General features: G+C 43.1%; 1 protein-coding gene across 3 annotated transcripts in view; it reads left to right on the forward strand.

Annotated features, from left to right (window-relative positions):
• The first annotated feature begins 8,392 nt into the window (after positions 1 to 8,392).
• The window catches only part of LOC140069210 (NACHT, LRR and PYD domains-containing protein 12-like), a 95,237-nt gene continuing 85,868 nt past the window's right edge, over positions 8,393 to 17,761 (forward strand). Inside the window, exon 1 of one of the 3 annotated variants that reach the window (XM_072114648.1) lies at positions 8,393 to 8,529. The gene's annotated coding sequence lies outside the window, so the exon portion shown is untranslated. Of the gene's footprint in view, positions 8,530 to 10,847; positions 11,026 to 17,761 lie in introns of those variants that run through there. The other 2 variants (XM_072114649.1, XM_072114647.1) reach the window with 2 other exon arrangements.

Raw genomic sequence — 17,761 nt, forward strand, 5'->3', positions numbered from 1 at the left:
CAGGGAAAATGAGAATGTAGATAAATACTGGTAGCAAATAGCAGCCTGACAATAAAGTGCAAAGATGAGCACAGGTTGCTATAGACCCCTCTCCTACTAGACCTATGAGTATAGCTTATATCCTAAGTCTTATAAGGCTAAAGTGCAATACCAGCAGACTAAGCAGCAAATAGCAGATATAACAAGAAAATGAGAAATCCTGAGGCAGCCACATGGTCTAGTGGCGGAACGCGTGGGGAGCCTGTCCCCTCTCCTCATACCTGGGGATATTATTTCTATTTCTCATTTTCTTGTTATATCTGCTATTTGCTGCCTAGTCTGCTGGTGCTGCTTTTCATGTATTTACTTTTGCTATAATAAAGATTGTAATTGCATTGTCTACCGACTTCTTGTATATAGCATTCCAGTACCTGTAACACGTCACACTTTTCTTGTAGTTTCTATGTAGTCCGATTGTTCTGACGTGAGGTACTATTTTTGCGGTCCATTGTTTTTTTCTATAGTACGCTAGCCCATGTCATTCGTTTCAATTGAGACAGAAAGGTTGTTTGCCTTTATTTAATGCACATTTCATCTAAAGTGACTGGGATTGTCTCAATTGGCAGCACAGAAAATGCCTAGTATCTATTAATTTGTGTTACTGAAATGTCATACTCCTCCTCGGCTAAAATTACTCCTCAAAAATTATAAGAGGAGTATCGTTACCTTCCGGTAAAAATGTTAGTGCAACCTCTGTATCTAATCCTATCCTGTGTGATACAGCCTACTGAGCTGTGTATCTAATTCTATCCTGTGTGATACAGCCTACTGAGCTGTGTATCTAATTCTATCCTGTGTGATACTGTCTGCTTAGCTGTGTATCTAATCCTATCCTGTGTGATACTGTCTGCTTAGCTGTGTATCTAATCCTATCCTGTGTGATACTGACTGCTGAGCTGTGTATCTAATCCTATCCTGTGTGATACTGTCTGCTGAGCTGTGTATCTAATCCTTTCCTGTGTGATACTGTCTGCTGAGCTGTGTATCTAATCCTCTCCTGTGTGATACTGACTGCTGAGCTGTGTATCTAATCCTCTCCTGTGTGATACTGTATGCTGAGCTGTGTATCTAATCCTATCCTGTGTGATACTGACTGCTGAGCTGTGTATCTATCCTGTGTGATACTGCTGAGCTGTGTATCTAATCCTATCCTGTGTGATAATGTCTGCTGAATTGTGTATCTAATCCCATCCTGTGTGATACTGTCTGCTGAGCTGTGTATCTAATCCTATCCTGTGTGATACTGCCTGCTGAGCTGTTTATCTAATCCTATCCTGTGTGATACTGTCTGCTGAGCTGTGTATCTAATCCTCTCCTGTGTGATACTGACTGCTGAGCTTTGTATCTAATCCTCTCCTGTGTGATACTGACTGCTGAGCTGTGTGTTGTGTATGTAAGCCTATCATGTGTGATACAGTCTTCTGAGATATGTATCTAATCCTATCCTGTGTGATACCTCCCTCACATCTCCTCTTATTCTTACAGTTTGGCTGATAATAATCTCCCGGACACGTCCTGCGTCCCTTTGGCTTCTGTAATAAGGAATAATCCGGACCTGAAGATACTTGTCCTGTCTGGTAACCGCCTGCCTGGTCCTGACCTCAGTGTCCTGCTGGAAGCTCTGTCCGGTCTCTGCAGGTTGGAGGAATTATAGTAAGTATAAGATATAATGAAGTTTCTCTGGGTAATAGACACTTTGTATCTAATCCTTTCCTGTGTGATACTGCTGAGCTGTGCATCTAATCCTCTCCTGTGTGATACTGCTGAGCTGTGTATCTAATCCTATCCTGTGTGATACTGTCTGCTGAGCTGTGTATCTAATCATCTCCTGTGTGATACTGCTGATCTATGTATCTAATCCTCTCCTGTGTGATACTGCTGAGCTGTGTATCTAATCCTGTCCTGTGTGATACTGTCTGCTGAGCTGTGTATCTAATCCTATCCTGTGTGATACTGTCTGCTGAGCTGTGTATCTAATCCTATCCTGTGTGATACTGTCTGCTGAGCTGTGTATCTAATCCTATCCTGTGTGATACTGCTGAGCTATGTATCTAATCCTATCCTGTGTGATACTGCTGAGCTATGTATCTAATCCTCTCCTGTGTGATACTGCTGAGCTGTGTATCTAATCCTCTCCTGTGTGATACTGCTGAGCTGTGTATCTAATCCTCTCCTGTGTGATACTGCTGAGCTGTGTATCTAATCCTCTCCTGTGTGATACTGCTGAGCTGTGTATCTAATCCTATCCTGTGTGATACTGTCTGCTGAGCTGTGTATCTAATCCTATCCTGTGTGATACTGTCTGCTGAGCTGTGTATCTAATCCTATCCTGTGTGATACTGTCTGCTGAGCTGTGTATCTAATCCTATCCTGTGTGATACTGTCTGCTGAGCTGTGTATCTAATCCTATCCTGTGTGATACTGTCTGCTGAGCTGTGTATCTAATCCTATCCTGTGTGATACTGTCTGCTGAGCTGTGTATCTAATCCTCTCCTGTGTGATACTGCTGAGCTATGTATCTAATCCTCTCCTGTGTGATACTGCTGAGCTGTGTATCTAATCCTCTCCTGTGTGATACTGCTGATCTATGTATCTAATCCTCTCCTGTGTGATACTGCTGAGCTGTGTATCTAATCCTATCCTGTGTGATACTGTCTGCTGAGCTGTGTATCTAATCTTATCCTGTGTGATACTGTCTGCTGAGCTATGTATCTAATCCTATCCTGTGTGATACTGCTGAGCTGTGTATCTAATCCTCTCCTGTGTGATACTGCTGAGCTATGTATCTAATCCTCTCCTGTGTGATACTGCTGAGCTGTGTATCTAATCCTCTCCTGTGTGATACTGCTGAGCTGTGTATCTAATCCTCTCCTGTGTGATACTGCTGAGCTGTGTATCTAATCCTCTCCTGTGTGATACTGCTGAGCTGTGTATCTAATCCTCTCCTGTGTGATACTGCTGAGCTGTGTATCTAATCCTCTCCTGTGTGATACTGCTGAGCTGTGTATCTAATCCTCTCCTGTGTGATACTGCTGAGCTGTGTATCTAATCCTCTCCTGCTGAGCTGTGTATCTAATCCTCTCCTGTGTGATACTGCTGAGCTGTGTATCTAATCCTCTCCTGTGTGATACTGCTGAGCTGTGTATCTAATCCTCTCCTGTGTGATACTGCTGAGCTGTGTATCTAATCCTCTCCTGTGTGATACTGCCGAGGTGTGTATCTAATCCTCTCCTGTGTGATACTGCTGAGCTGTGTATCTAATCCTCTCCTGTGTGATACTGCTGAGCTGTGTATCTAATTCTCTCCTGTGTGATACTGCTGAGCTGTGTATCGAATCCTCTCCTGCTGAGCTGTGTATCTAATCCTCTCCTGTGTGATACTGCTGAGCTGTGTATCTAATCCTCTCCTGCTGAGCTGTGTATCTAATCCTCTCCTGTGTGATACTGCTGAGCTGTGTATCTAATCCTCTCCTGTGTGATACTGCCGAGCTGTGTATCTAATCCTCTCCTGTGTGATACTGCCGAGCTGTGTATCTAATCCTCTCCTGTGTGATACTGCTGAGCTGTGTATCTAATCCTCTCCTGTGTGATACTGCTGAGCTGTGTATCTAATCCTCTCCTGTGTGATACTGCTGAGCTGTGTATCTAATCCTCTCCTGTGTGATACTGCTGAGCTGTGTATCTAATCCTCTCCTGTGTGATACTGCTGAGCTGTGTATCTAATCCTCTCCTGTGTGATACTGCTGAGCTGTGTATCTAATCCTCTCCTGTGTGATACTGCTGAGCTGTGTATCTAATCCTCTCCTGTGTGATACTGTCTGCTGAGCTGTGTATCTAATCCTCTCCTGTGTGATACTGACTGCTGAGCTGTGTATCTAATCCTCTCCTGTGTGATACTGACTGCTGAGCTGTGTATCTAATCCTCTCCTGTGTGATACTGACTGCTGAGCTGTGTATCTAATCCTCTCCTGTGTGATACTGACTGCTGAGCTGTGTATCTAATCCTCTCCTGTGTGATACTGACTGCTGAGCTGTGTATCTAATCCTCTCCTGTGTGATACTGACTGCTGAGCTGTGTATCTAATCCTCTCCTGTGTGATACTGACTGCTGAGCTGTGTATCTAATCCTGTGTGATACTGCTGAGCTGTGTATCTAATCCTCTCCTGTGTGATACTGCTGAGCTGTGTATCGAATCCTCTCCTGCTGAGCTGTGTATCTAATCCTCTCCTGTGTGATACTGCTGAGCTGTGTATCTAATCCTCTCCTGCTGAGCTGTGTATCTAATCCTCTCCTGTGTGATACTGCTGAGCTGTGTATCTAATCCTCTCCTGTGTGATACTGCCGAGCTGTGTATCTAATCCTCTCCTGTGTGATACTGCCGAGCTGTGTATCTAATCCTCTCCTGTGTGATACTGCTGAGCTGTGTATCTAATCCTCTCCTGTGTGATACTGCTGAGCTGTGTATCTAATCCTCTCCTGTGTGATACTGCTGAGCTGTGTATCTAATCCTCTCCTGTGTGATACTGCTGAGCTGTGTATCTAATCCTCTCCTGTGTGATACTGCTGAGCTGTGTATCTAATCCTCTCCTGTGTGATACTGCTGAGCTGTGTATCTAATCCTCTCCTGTGTGATACTGCTGAGCTGTGTATCTAATCCTCTCCTGTGTGATACTGACTGCTGAGCTGTGTATCTAATCCTCTCCTGTGTGATACTGACTGCTGAGCTGTGTATCTAATCCTCTCCTGTGTGATACTGACTGCTGAGCTGTGTATCTAATCCTCTCCTGTGTCATACTGACTGCTGAGCTGTGTATCTAATCCTCTCCTGTGTGATACTGCTGAGCTGTGTATCTAATCCTCTCCTGTGTGATACTGCTGAGCTGTGTATCTAATCCTCTCCTGTGTGATACTGCTGAGCTGTGTATCTAATCCTCTCCTGTGTGATACTGCTGAGCTGTGTATCTAATCCTCTCCTGTGTGATACTGCTGAGCTGTGTATCTAATCCTCTCCTGTGTGATACTGACTGCTGAGCTGTGTATCTAATCCTCTCCTGTGTGATACTGACTGCTGAGCTGTGTATCTAATCCTCTCCTGTGTAATACTGACTGCAGAGCTGTGTATCTAATCCTCTCCTGTGTGATACTGCTGAGCTGTGTATCTAATCCTCTCCTGTGTGATACTGCTGAGCTGTGTATCTAATCCTCTCCTGTGTGATACTGCTGAGCTGTGTATCTAATCCTCTCCTGCTGAGCTGTGTATCTAATCCTCTCCTGTGTGATACTGCTGAGCTGTGTATCTAATCCTCTCCTGCTGAGCTGTGTATCTAATCCTCTCCTGCTGAGCTGTGTATCTAATCCTCTCCTGTGTGATACTGCTGAGCTGTGTATCTAATCCTCTCCTGTGTGATACTGCTGAGCTGTGTATCTAATCCTCTCCTGCTGAGCTGTGTATCTAATCCTCTCCTGCTGAGCTGTGTATCTAATCCTCTCCTGCTGAGCTGTGTATCTAATCCTCTCCTGCTGAGCTGTGTATCTAATCCTCTCCTGCTGAGCTGTGTATCTAATCCTCTCCTGCTGAGCTGTGTATCTAATCCTCCCCTGCTGAGCTGTGTATCTAATCCTCTCCTGTGTGATACTGCTGAGCTGTGTATCTAATCCTCTCCTGTGTGATACTGCTGAGCTGTGTATCTAATCCTCTCCTGTGTGATACTGCTGAGCTGTGTATCTAATCCTCTCCTGTGTGATACTGCTGAGCTGTGTATCTAATCCTCTCCTGTGTGATACTGCTGAGCTGTGTATCTAATCCTCTCCTGTGTGATACTGCTGAGCTGTGTATCTAATCCTCTCCTGTGTGATACTGCTGAGCTGTGTATCTAATCCTCTCCTGTGTGATACTGCTGAGCTGTGTATCTAATCCTCTCCTGTGTGATACTGCTGAGCTGTGTATCTAATCCTCTCCTGTGTGATACTGCTGAGCTGTGTATCTAATCCTCTCCTGTGTGATACTGCTGAGCTGTGTATCTAATCCTCTCCTGTGTGATACTGCTGAGCTGTGTATCTAATCCTCTCCTGTGTGATACTGCTGAGCTGTGTATCTAATCCTCTCCTGTGTGATACTGCTGAGCTGTGTATCTAATCCTCTCCTGTGTGATACTGCTGAGCTGTGTATCTAATCCTCTCCTGTGTGATACTGCTGAGCTGTGTATCTAATCCTCTCCTGTGTGATACTGCTGAGCTGTGTATCTAATCCTCTCCTGTGTGATACTGCTGAGCTGTGTATCTAATCCTCTCCTGTGTGATACTGCTGAGCTGTGTATCTAATCCTCTCCTGTGTGATACTGCCGAGCTGTGTATCTAATCCTCTCCTGTGTGATACTGCCGAGCTGTGTATCTAATCCTCTCCTGTGTGATACTGCCGAGCTGTGTATCTAATCCTCTCCTGTGTGATACTGCCGAGGTGTGTATCTAATCCTCTCCTGTGTGATACTGCCGAGGTGTGTATCTAATCCTCTCCTGTGTGATACTGCCGAGGTGTGTATCTAATCCTCTCCTGTGTGATACTGCCGAGGTGTGTATCTAATCCTCTCCTGTGTGATACTGCCGAGGTGTGTATCTAATCCTCTCCTGTGTGATACTGCCGAGGTGTGTATCTAATCCTCTCCTGTGTGATACTGCCGAGGTGTGTATCTAATCCTCTCCTGTGTGATACTGCCGAGGTGTGTATCTAATCCTCTCCTGTGTGATACTGCCGAGGTGTGTATCTAATCCTCTCCTGTGTGATACTGCTGAGCTGTGTATCTAATCCTCTCCTGCTGAGCTGTGTATCTAATCCTCTCCTGCTGAGCTGTGTATCTAATCCTCTCCTGCTGAGCTGTGTATCTAATCCTCTCCTGCCGAGGTGTGTATCTAATCCTCTCCTGCGTGATACTGCTGAGCTGTGTATCTAATCCTCTCCTGCTGAGGTGTGTATCTAATCCTCTCCTGCGTGATACTGCCGAGCTGTGTATCTAATCCTCTCCTGCGTGATACTGCCGAGCTGTGTATCTAATCCTCTCCTGTGTGATACTGCCGAGCTGTGTATCTAATCCTCTCCTGTGTGATACTGCCGAGCTGTGTATCTAATCCTCTCCTGTGTGATACTGCCGAGCTGTGTATCTAATCCTCTCCTGTGTGATACTGCCGAGCTGTGTATCTAATCCTCTCCTGTGTGATACTGCCGAGCTGTGTATCTAATCCTCTCCTGTGTGATACTGCCGAGCTGTGTATCTAATCCTCTCCTGTGTGATACTGCCGAGCTGTGTATCTAATCCTCTCCTGTGTGATACTGCCGAGCTGTGTATCTAATCCTCTCCTGCCGAGCTGTGTATCTAATCCTCTCCTGTGTGATACTGCTGAGCTGTGTATCTAATCCTCTCCTGCTGAGCTGTGTATCTAATCCTCTCCTGCTGAGCTGTGTATCTAATCCTCTCCTGCTGAGCTGTGTATCTAATCCTCTCCTGCCGAGGTGTGTATCTAATCCTCTCCTGCGTGATACTGCTGAGCTGTGTATCTAATCCTCTCCTGCTGAGGTGTGTATCTAATCCTCTCCTGCGTGATACTGCCGAGCTGTGTATCTAATCCTCTCCTGCGTGATACTGCCGAGCTGTGTATCTAATCCTCTCCTGTGTGATACTGCCGAGCTGTGTATCTAATCCTCTCCTGTGTGATACTGCCGAGCTGTGTATCTAATCCTCTCCTGTGTGATACTGCCGAGCTGTGTATCTAATCCTCTCCTGTGTGATACTGCCGAGCTGTGTATCTAATCCTCTCCTGTGTGATACTGCCGAGCTGTGTATCTAATCCTCTCCTGTGTGATACTGCCGAGCTGTGTATCTAATCCTCTCCTGTGTGATACTGCCGAGCTGTGTATCTAATCCTCTCCTGTGTGATACTGCCGAGCTGTGTATCTAATCCTCTCCTGTGTGATACTGCCGAGCTGTGTATCTAATCCTCTCCTGTGTGATACTGCCGAGCTGTGTATCTAATCCTCTCCTGTGTGATACTGCCGAGCTGTGTATCTAATCCTCTCCTGTGTGATACTGCTAACACGCGCTCCTGTGATGTCACATTTTCAGCCACTTATGGCGATTTTTGTGATTCTGAATGGAAATGACACTATAAGTATTAATGACATCACGGCGTTGGTGCCTTAAAAGCGATGATGTGTCCGGCGTCCGCTCTCTGATAGTCTATGACTATGGGGTCACTGCCATTCTTTATGTTGTCATGTTGCTTTTCTTTTTACGTGTCATTAATGTGAGAATAGCCCTGAACAGCAGAGGAGACGCCTGTCCCAGACCCAGCGGGGAAAGGGTTATGACAGAAGTATTTACCTCAATCATCAGCACAACTGAAAGCGAAAGTAACTTCTATCCGGATCCTTCCTCCATTACTTCACTGGCGGCCATTTCCCTGCAGATCTCGTCTCTGTCCACACTGTGCGGCCTCCAGGTAATATCCCCCTCTCTTATCTGCTGTATATATATATATATATATGTCCTGTCACATGTTATATGGTCTCTGTCCACACTGTGCGGCCTCCAGGTAATATCCCCCTCTCTTATCTGCTGTATATATATATATGTCCTGTCACATGTTATATGGTCTCTGTATACACTGTGCGGCCTCCAGGTAATATCCCCCTCTCTTATCTGCTGTATATATATATATATATATATATATATATATATATGTCCTGTCACATGTTATATGGTCTCTGTCCACACTGTGCAGCCCCCAGGTAATATCCTCCTCTCTTATCTGCTGTATATATATATATATATATATGTCCTGTCACATGTTATATGGTCTCTGTATACACTGTGCGGCCTCTAGGTAATATCCCCCTCTCTTATCTGCTGTATATATATGTCCTGTCACATGTTATATGGTCTCTGTATACACTGTGCGGCCTCCAGGTAATATCCCCCTCTCTTATCTGCTGTATATATATATATAATGTCCTGTCACATGTTATATGGTCTCTGTATACACTGTGCAGCCTCCAGGTAATATCCCCCTCTCTTATCTGCTGTATATATATATATGTCCTGTCACATGTTATATGGTCTCTGTATACACTGTGCGGCCTCCAGGTAATATCCCTCTCTCTTATCTGCTGTATATATATATATGTCCTGTCACATGTTATATGGTCTCTGTATATACTGTGCGGCCCCCAGGTAATATCCCCCTCTCTTATCTGCTGTATATATATATATATATATGTCCTGTCACATGTTATATGGTCTCTGTATATACTGTGCGGCCCCCAGGTAATATCCCCCTCTCTTATCTGCTGTGTATATATATATATATATGTCCTGTCACATGTTATATGGTCTCTGTATATACTGTGCGGCCCCCAGGTAATATCCCCCTCTCTTATCTGCTGTATATATATATATATATATATGTCCTGTCACATGTTATATGGTCTCTGTCCACACTGTGCAGCCTCCAGGTAATATCCCCCTCTCTTATCTGCTGTATATATATATATGTCCTGTCACATGTTATATGGTCTCTGTATACACTGTGCGGCCTCCAGGTAATATCCCCCTCTCTTATCTGCTGTATATATATATATATATGTCCTGTCACATGTTATATGGTCTCTGTATACACTGTGCAGCCTCCAGGTAATATCCCTCTCTCTTATCTGCTGTATATATATATGTCCTGTCACATGTTATATGGTCTCTGTATACACTGTGCAGCCCCCAGGTAATATCCCCCTCTCTTATCTGCTGTGTATATATATATATATATGTCCTGTCACATGTTATATGGTCTCTGTATACACTGTGCAGCCTCCAGGTAATATCCCCCTCTCTTATCTGCTGTATATATATATATGTCCTGTCACATGTTATATGGTCTCTGTATACACTGTGCAGCCTCCAGGTAATATCCCCCTCTCTTATCTGCTGTATATATATATATATGTCCTGTCACATGTTATATGGTCTCTGTATACACTGTGCAGCCCCCAGGTAATATCCCCCTCTCTTATCTGCTGTATATATATATATATATGTCCTGTCACATGTTATATGGTCTCTGTATACATTGTGCAGCCTCCAGGTAATATCCCTCTCTCTTATCTGCTGTATATATATATATATGTCCTGTCACATGTTATATGGTCTCTGTATACACTGTGCGGCCTCCAGGTAATATCCCCCTCTCTTATCTGCTGTATATATATATATGTCCTGTCACATGTTATATGGTCTCTGTATACACTGTGCAGCCTCCAGGTAATATCCCCCTCTCTTATCTGCTGTATATATATATATGTCCTGTCACATGTTATATGGTCTCTGTATACACTATGCAGCCTCCAGGTAATATCCCCCTCTCTTATCTGTTGTATATATATATATGTCCTGTCACATGTTATATGGTCTCTGTATACACTGTGCAGCCCCCAGGTAATATCCACCTCTCTTATCTGCTGTATATATATATACCGTATTTTCTGGACTATAAGACGCACTTTTTTTCCCCAGAAAATGGGGAAAAAACAGTAGTGCGTCTTATAGTCCGGATGTAGCCTGCAGGAGGGGATGGAGCTGCGCTCTGCCAGCTGATGCTGGCAGTAAGCGCAGCCCTTCACAGTGGAGCGCAGCGGCTGTACTGAGTGCCGCTACGCTCCTCTCCTCCTCTCAGTCCTCCACTGCTGGAGGGAATGGAGGGCAGCTAAAGCTGGCAGAGCGCAGCGCTTTGTAACTCATGTATATATCGATGTCCTCCAGCTTTGTGGCAGAGGAGCAGCAGTGGATAGAGAGGGGGAGGAGAAAGGCACAGACTCTGGCCAATCCCCGCTGGGCTTGTAAGTAGCTCAGAGTGAAGAAGAAGGTGAAGGCTGCCGGCAGTGTGTGCAGAGGAGCCTGTACTGTGCTGTGTCTGACCTGTAACTTCTCTCCCTGCTGTCTTTTGAAGGTACCTTACCCCACAGACCAAGCTCTTGTGACCATTGTACAAGGACTGTCACCTCCTGTGTCCCCTCCCCATAGATTGTAAGCTCTTGTGGCCATTGTACAAGGACTATCACCTCCTGTGTCCTCCTCCTCCCCATAGATTGTAAGCTCTTATGGCCATTGTAGAAGGATTGTCACCTCCTGTGTCCCCCTCCCCATAGATTGTAAGCTCTTGTGGCCATTGTACAAGCACTGTCAACTCCTGTGTCCCCCTCCTCATAGATTGTAAGCTCTTGTGGCCATTGTACAAGGACTGTCACCTCCTCTGCCCCCTTATCCTACTCATAGATTGTAAGCTCTTGTGGCCATCATATAAGCACTCACATCTCCTGTATCCTCTTCCTCATAGATTGTAAGCTCTTGTGACCATTGTACAAGCACTGTCACCTCCTCTGCCCCTCTCCTCCTCATAGATTGTAAGCTCTTGTGACTATTGTACAAGCACTGTCATCTCATGTGTCCTCCTCCTTCTCATAGATTGTAAGCTCTTGTGACCATTGTCACATATGCGCATACCTATACAGCCCTGGTAACTCTTGAGACCCCCTGACTACATGACAGCATAATTCTATCTAATGATAGACGGCGGTGTCCGGGAGAGGAGGAGGGGGTGACCGCTGCTCGCCCCTGCCCCTCTCCAAAGAGGAACATGGCTGCACTGCACCACCCAGTTACTTTACTGTTACTTTATTAAAAATTTTAGCATACTATTTGGGGGAAAAAACATTTTTTCTTATTTTTCCTCCTCTAAAACCTATGTGCGTCTTATGGTCCAGTGCGTCTTATAGTCCGAAAAATACGGTATATGTCCTGTCACATGTTATATGGTCTCTGTATACACTGTGCAGCCCCCAGGTAATATCCCCCTCTCTTATCTGCTGTATATATATATATGTGTCCTGTCACATGTTATATGGTCTCTGTATACACTGTGCGGCCCCCAGGTAATATCCCCCTCTCTTATCTGCTGTATATATATGTCCTGTCACATGTTATATGGTCTCTGTCCACACTGTGCAGCCTCCAGGTAATATCCCCCTCTCTTATCTGCTGTATATATATATATGTCCTGTCACATGTTATATGGTCTCTGTCCACACTGTGCGGCCCCCAGGTAATATCCCCCTCTCTTATCTGCTGTATATATATATATATATGTCCTGTCACATGTTATATGGTCTCTGTATACACTGTGCAGCCCCCAGGTAATATCCCCCTCTCTTATCTGCTGTATATATATATATATATGTCCTGTCACATGTTATATGGTCTCTGTATACACTGTGCGGCCCCCAGGTAATATCCCCCTCTCTTATCTGCTGTATATATATATATATGTGTCCTGTCACATGTTATATGGTCTCTGTATACACTGTGCGGCCCCCAGGTAATATCCCCCTCTCTTATCTGCTGTATATATATGTCCTGTCACATGTTATATGGTCTCTGTATACACTGTGCAGCCTCCAGGTAATATCCCCCTCTCTTATCTGCTGTATATATATATATATATGTGTCCTGTCACATGTTATATGGTCTCTGTATACACTGTGCGGCCTCCAGGTAATATCCCCCTCTCTTATCTGCTGTATATATATATATGTCCTGTCACATGTTATATGGTCTCTGTCCACACTGTGCGGCCCCCAGGTAATATCCCCCTCTCTTATCTGCTGTATATATATGTCCTGTCACATGTTATATGGTCTCTGTCCACACTGTGCAGCCTCCAGGTAATATCCCCCTCTCTTATCTGCTGTATATATATGTCCTGTCACATGTTATATGGTCTCTGTCCACACTGTGCAGCCTCCAGGTAATATCCCCCTCTCTTATCTGCTGTATATATATGTCCTGTCACATGTTATATGGTCTCTGTCCACACTGTGCAGCCTCCAGGTAATATCCCCCTCTCTTATCTGCTGTATATATATATATGTCCTGTCACATGTTATATGGTCTCTGTCCACACTGTGCAGCCTCCAGGTAATATCCCCCTCTCTTATCTGCTGTATATATATATATGTCCTGTCACATGTTATATGGTCTCTGTCCACACTGTGCAGCCTCCAGGTAATATCCCCCTCTCTTATCTGCTGTATATATATATATATATATATGTCCTGTCACATGTTATATGGTCTCTGTCCACACTGTGCGGCCCCCAGGTAATATCCCCCTCTCTTATCTGCTGTATATATATATATATATATATATATATATATATGTCCTGTCACATGTTATATGGTCTCTGTATACACTGTGCGGCCTCCAGGTAATATCCCCCTCTCTTATCTGCTGTATATATATATATGTCCTGTCACATGTTATATGGTCTCTGTCCACACTGTGCGGCCCCCAGGTAATATCCCCCTCTCTTATCTGCTGTATATATATATATATATATGTCCTGTCACATGTTATATGGTCTCTGTATACACTGTGCAGCCCCCAGGTAATATCCCCCTCTCTTATCTGCTGTATATATATATATATATATATATATATATGTCCTGTCACATGTTATATGGTCTCTGTATACACTGTGCGGCCCCCAGGTAATATCCCCCTCTCTTATCTGCTGTATATATATATATATATGTGTCCTGTCACATGTTATATGGTCTCTGTATACACTGTGCGGCCCCCAGGTAATATCCCCCTCTCTTATCTGCTGTATATATATGTCCTGTCACATGTTATATGGTCTCTGTATACACTGTGCAGCCTCCAGGTAATATCCCCCTCTCTTATCTGCTGTATATATATATATATATGTGTCCTGTCACATGTTATATGGTCTCTGTATACACTGTGCAGCCTCCAGGTAATATCCCCCTCTCTTATCTGCTGTATATATATATGTGTCCTGTCACATGTTATATGGTCTCTGTCCACACTGTGCAGCCCCCAGGTAATATCCCCCGCTCTTATCTGCTGTATATATATATATATATGTGTCCTGTCACATGTTATATGGTCTCTGTATACACTGTGCAGCCTCCAGGTAATATCCCTCTCTCTTATCTGCTGTATATATATATATGTCCTGTCACATGTTATATGGTCTCTGTATACACTGTGCAGCCTCCAGGTAATATCCCTCTCTCTTATCTGCTGTATATATATATATATATATATGTCCTGTCACATGTTATATGGTCTCTGTCCACACTGTGCGGCCTCCAGGTAATATCCCCCTCTCTTATCTGCTGTATATATATATATGTCCTGTCACATGTTATATGGTCTCTGTATACACTGTGCGGCCTCCAGGTAATATCCCCCTCTCTTATCTGCTGTATATATATATATATATATGTCCTGTCACATGTTATATGGTCTCTGTATACACTGTGCAGCCTCCAGGTAATATCCCCCTCTCTTATCTGCTGTATATATATATATATATGTCCTGTCACATGTTATATGGTCTCTGTATACACTGTGCAGCCTCCAGGTAATATCCCCCTCTCTTATCTGCTGTATATATATATATATATATATGTCCTGTCACATGTTATATGGTCTCTGTATACACTGTGCAGCCTCCAGGTAATATCCTCCTCTCTTATCTGCTGTATATATATATATATGTCCTGTCACATGTTATATGGTCTCTGTATACACTGTGCGGCCTCCAGGTAATATCCCCCTCTCTTATCTGCTGTATATATATATATATATATGTCCTGTCACATGTTATATGGTCTCTGTATACACTGTGCAGCCCCCAGGTAATATCCCCCTCTCTTATCTGCTGTATATATATATATATATGTCCTGTCACATGTTATATGGTCTCTGTATACACTGTGCAGCCTCCAGGTAATATCCTCCTCTCTTATCTGCTGTATATATATATATATATATATATATATGTCCTGTCACATGTTATATGGTCTCTGTATACACTGTGCGGCCTCCAGGTAATATCCCCCTCTCTTATCTGCTGTATATATATATATGTCCTGTCACATGTTATATGGTCTCTGTATACACTGTGCGGCCTCCAGGTAATATCCCCCTCTCTTATCTGCTGTATATATATGTATATATATGTCCTGTCACATGTTATATGGTCTCTGTATACACTGTGCAGCCTCCAGGTAATATCCCCCTCTCTTATCTGCTGTATATATATATATATGTCCTGTCACCTGTTATATGGTCTCTGTCCACACTGTGCGGCCTCCAGGTAATATCCCCCTCTCTTATCTGCTGTATATATATATATATATATATATGTCCTGTCACATGTTATATGGTCTCTGTCCACACTGTGCGGCCTCCAGGTAATATCCCCCTCTCTTATCTGCTGTATATATATATATATATATATATATATATATATATATATATATATATGTCCTGTCACATGTTATATGGTCTCTGTATACACTGTGCGGCCTCCAGGTAATATCCCCCTCTCTTATCTGCTGTATATATATATATATATGTCCTGTCACATGTTATATGGTCTCTGTCCACACTGTGCGGCCTCCAGGTAATATCCCCCTCTTATCTGCTGTATATATATATATATATATATGTCCTGTCACATGTTATATGGTCTCTGTATACACTGTGCAGCCCCCAGGTAATATCCCCCTCTCTTATCTGCTGTATATATATATATATATATATGTCCTGTCACATGTTATATGGTCTCTGTATACACTGTGCGGCCTCCAGGTAATATCCCCCTCTCTTATCTGCTGTATATATATGTATGTCCTGTCACATGTTATATGGTCTCTGTCCACACTGTGCGGCCCCCAGGTAATATCCCCCTCTCTTATCTGCTGTATATATATATATATATATATATATATATATGTCCTGTCACATGTTATATGGTCTCTGTATACACTGTGCAGCCCCCAGGTAATATCCCCCTCTCTTATCTGCTGTATATATATATATGTCCTGTCACATGTTATATGGTCTCTGTATACACTGTGCGGCCTCCAGGTAATATCCCCCTCTCTTATCTGCTGTATATATATATATATATGTCCTGTCACATGTTATATGGTCTCTGTATACACTGTGCAGCCCCCAGGTAATATCCCCCTCTCTTATCTGCTGTATATATATATATATGTCCTGTCACATGTTATATGGTCTCTGTATACACTGTGCGGCCTCCAGGTAATATCCCCCTCTCTTATCTGCTGTATATATATATATATATATATATATATATATATATATATATATATGTGCTGTCATATGTTATATGGTCTCTGTATACACTGTGCGGCCTCCAGGTAATATCCCCCTCTCTTATCTGCTGTATATATATATATATATGTCCTGTCACATGTTATATGGTCTCTGTCCACACTGTGCGGCCTCCAGGTAATATCCCCCTCTTATCTGCTGTATATATATATATATATATATGTCCTGTCACATGTTATATGGTCTCTGTATACACTGTGCAGCCCCCAGGTAATATCCCCCTCTCTTATCTGCTGTATATATATATATATATATATGTCCTGTCACATGTTATATGGTCTCTGTATACACTGTGCGGCCTCCAGGTAATATCCCCCTCTCTTATCTGCTGTATATATATGTATGTCCTGTCACATGTTATATGGTCTCTGTCCACACTGTGCGGCCCCCAGGTAATATCCCCCTCTCTTATCTGCTGTATATATATATATATATATATATATATATATATATGTCCTGTCACATGTTATATGGTCTCTGTATACACTGTGCAGCCCCCAGGTAATATCCCCCTCTCTTATCTGCTGTATATATATATATGTCCTGTCACATGTTATATGGTCTCTGTATACACTGTGCGGCCTCCAGGTAATATCCCCCTCTCTTATCTGCTGTATATATATATATATATGTCCTGTCACATGTTATATGGTCTCTGTATACACTGTGCAGCCCCCAGGTAATATCCCCCTCTCTTATCTGCTGTATATATATATATATGTCCTGTCACATGTTATATGGTCTCTGTATACACTGTGCAGCCCCCAGGTAATATCCCCCTCTCTTATCTGCTGTATATATATATATATATATATATATATATATATATATATATCTATCCTGTCACATGTTATATGGTCTCTGTCCACACTGTACAGCCTCCAGGTAATATCCCCCTCTCTTATCTGCTGTATATATATATATATGTCCTGTCACATGTTATATGGTCTCTGTATACACTGTGCAGCCTCCAGGTAATATCCCCCTCTCTTATCTGCTGTATATATATATATATATATATATATATATATATATATATATATGTCCTGTCACATGTTATATGGTCTCTGTATACACTGTGCAGTCTCCAGGTAATATCCCCCTCTCTTATCTGCTGTATATATATATATATATATATGTCCTGTCACATGTTATATGGTCTCTGTCCACACTGTGCAGCCCCCGGGTAATATCCCCCTCTCTTATCTGCTGTATATATATATATATATATATATATATATGTCCTGTCACATGTTATATGGTCTCTGTCCACACTGTGCAGCCCCCAGGTAATATCCCCCTCTCTTATCTGCTGTATATATATATATATATGTCCTGTCACATGTTATATGGTCTCTGTATACACTGTGCAGCCTCCAGGTAATATCCCCCTCTCTTATCTGCTGTATATATATATATATATATATGTCCTGTCACATGTTATATGGTCT

The sequence above is a fragment of the Engystomops pustulosus genome, chromosome 7, assembly GCF_040894005.1.
Source record: "Engystomops pustulosus chromosome 7, aEngPut4.maternal, whole genome shotgun sequence".
Lineage (NCBI taxonomy): Eukaryota > Metazoa > Chordata > Amphibia > Anura > Leptodactylidae > Engystomops > Engystomops pustulosus.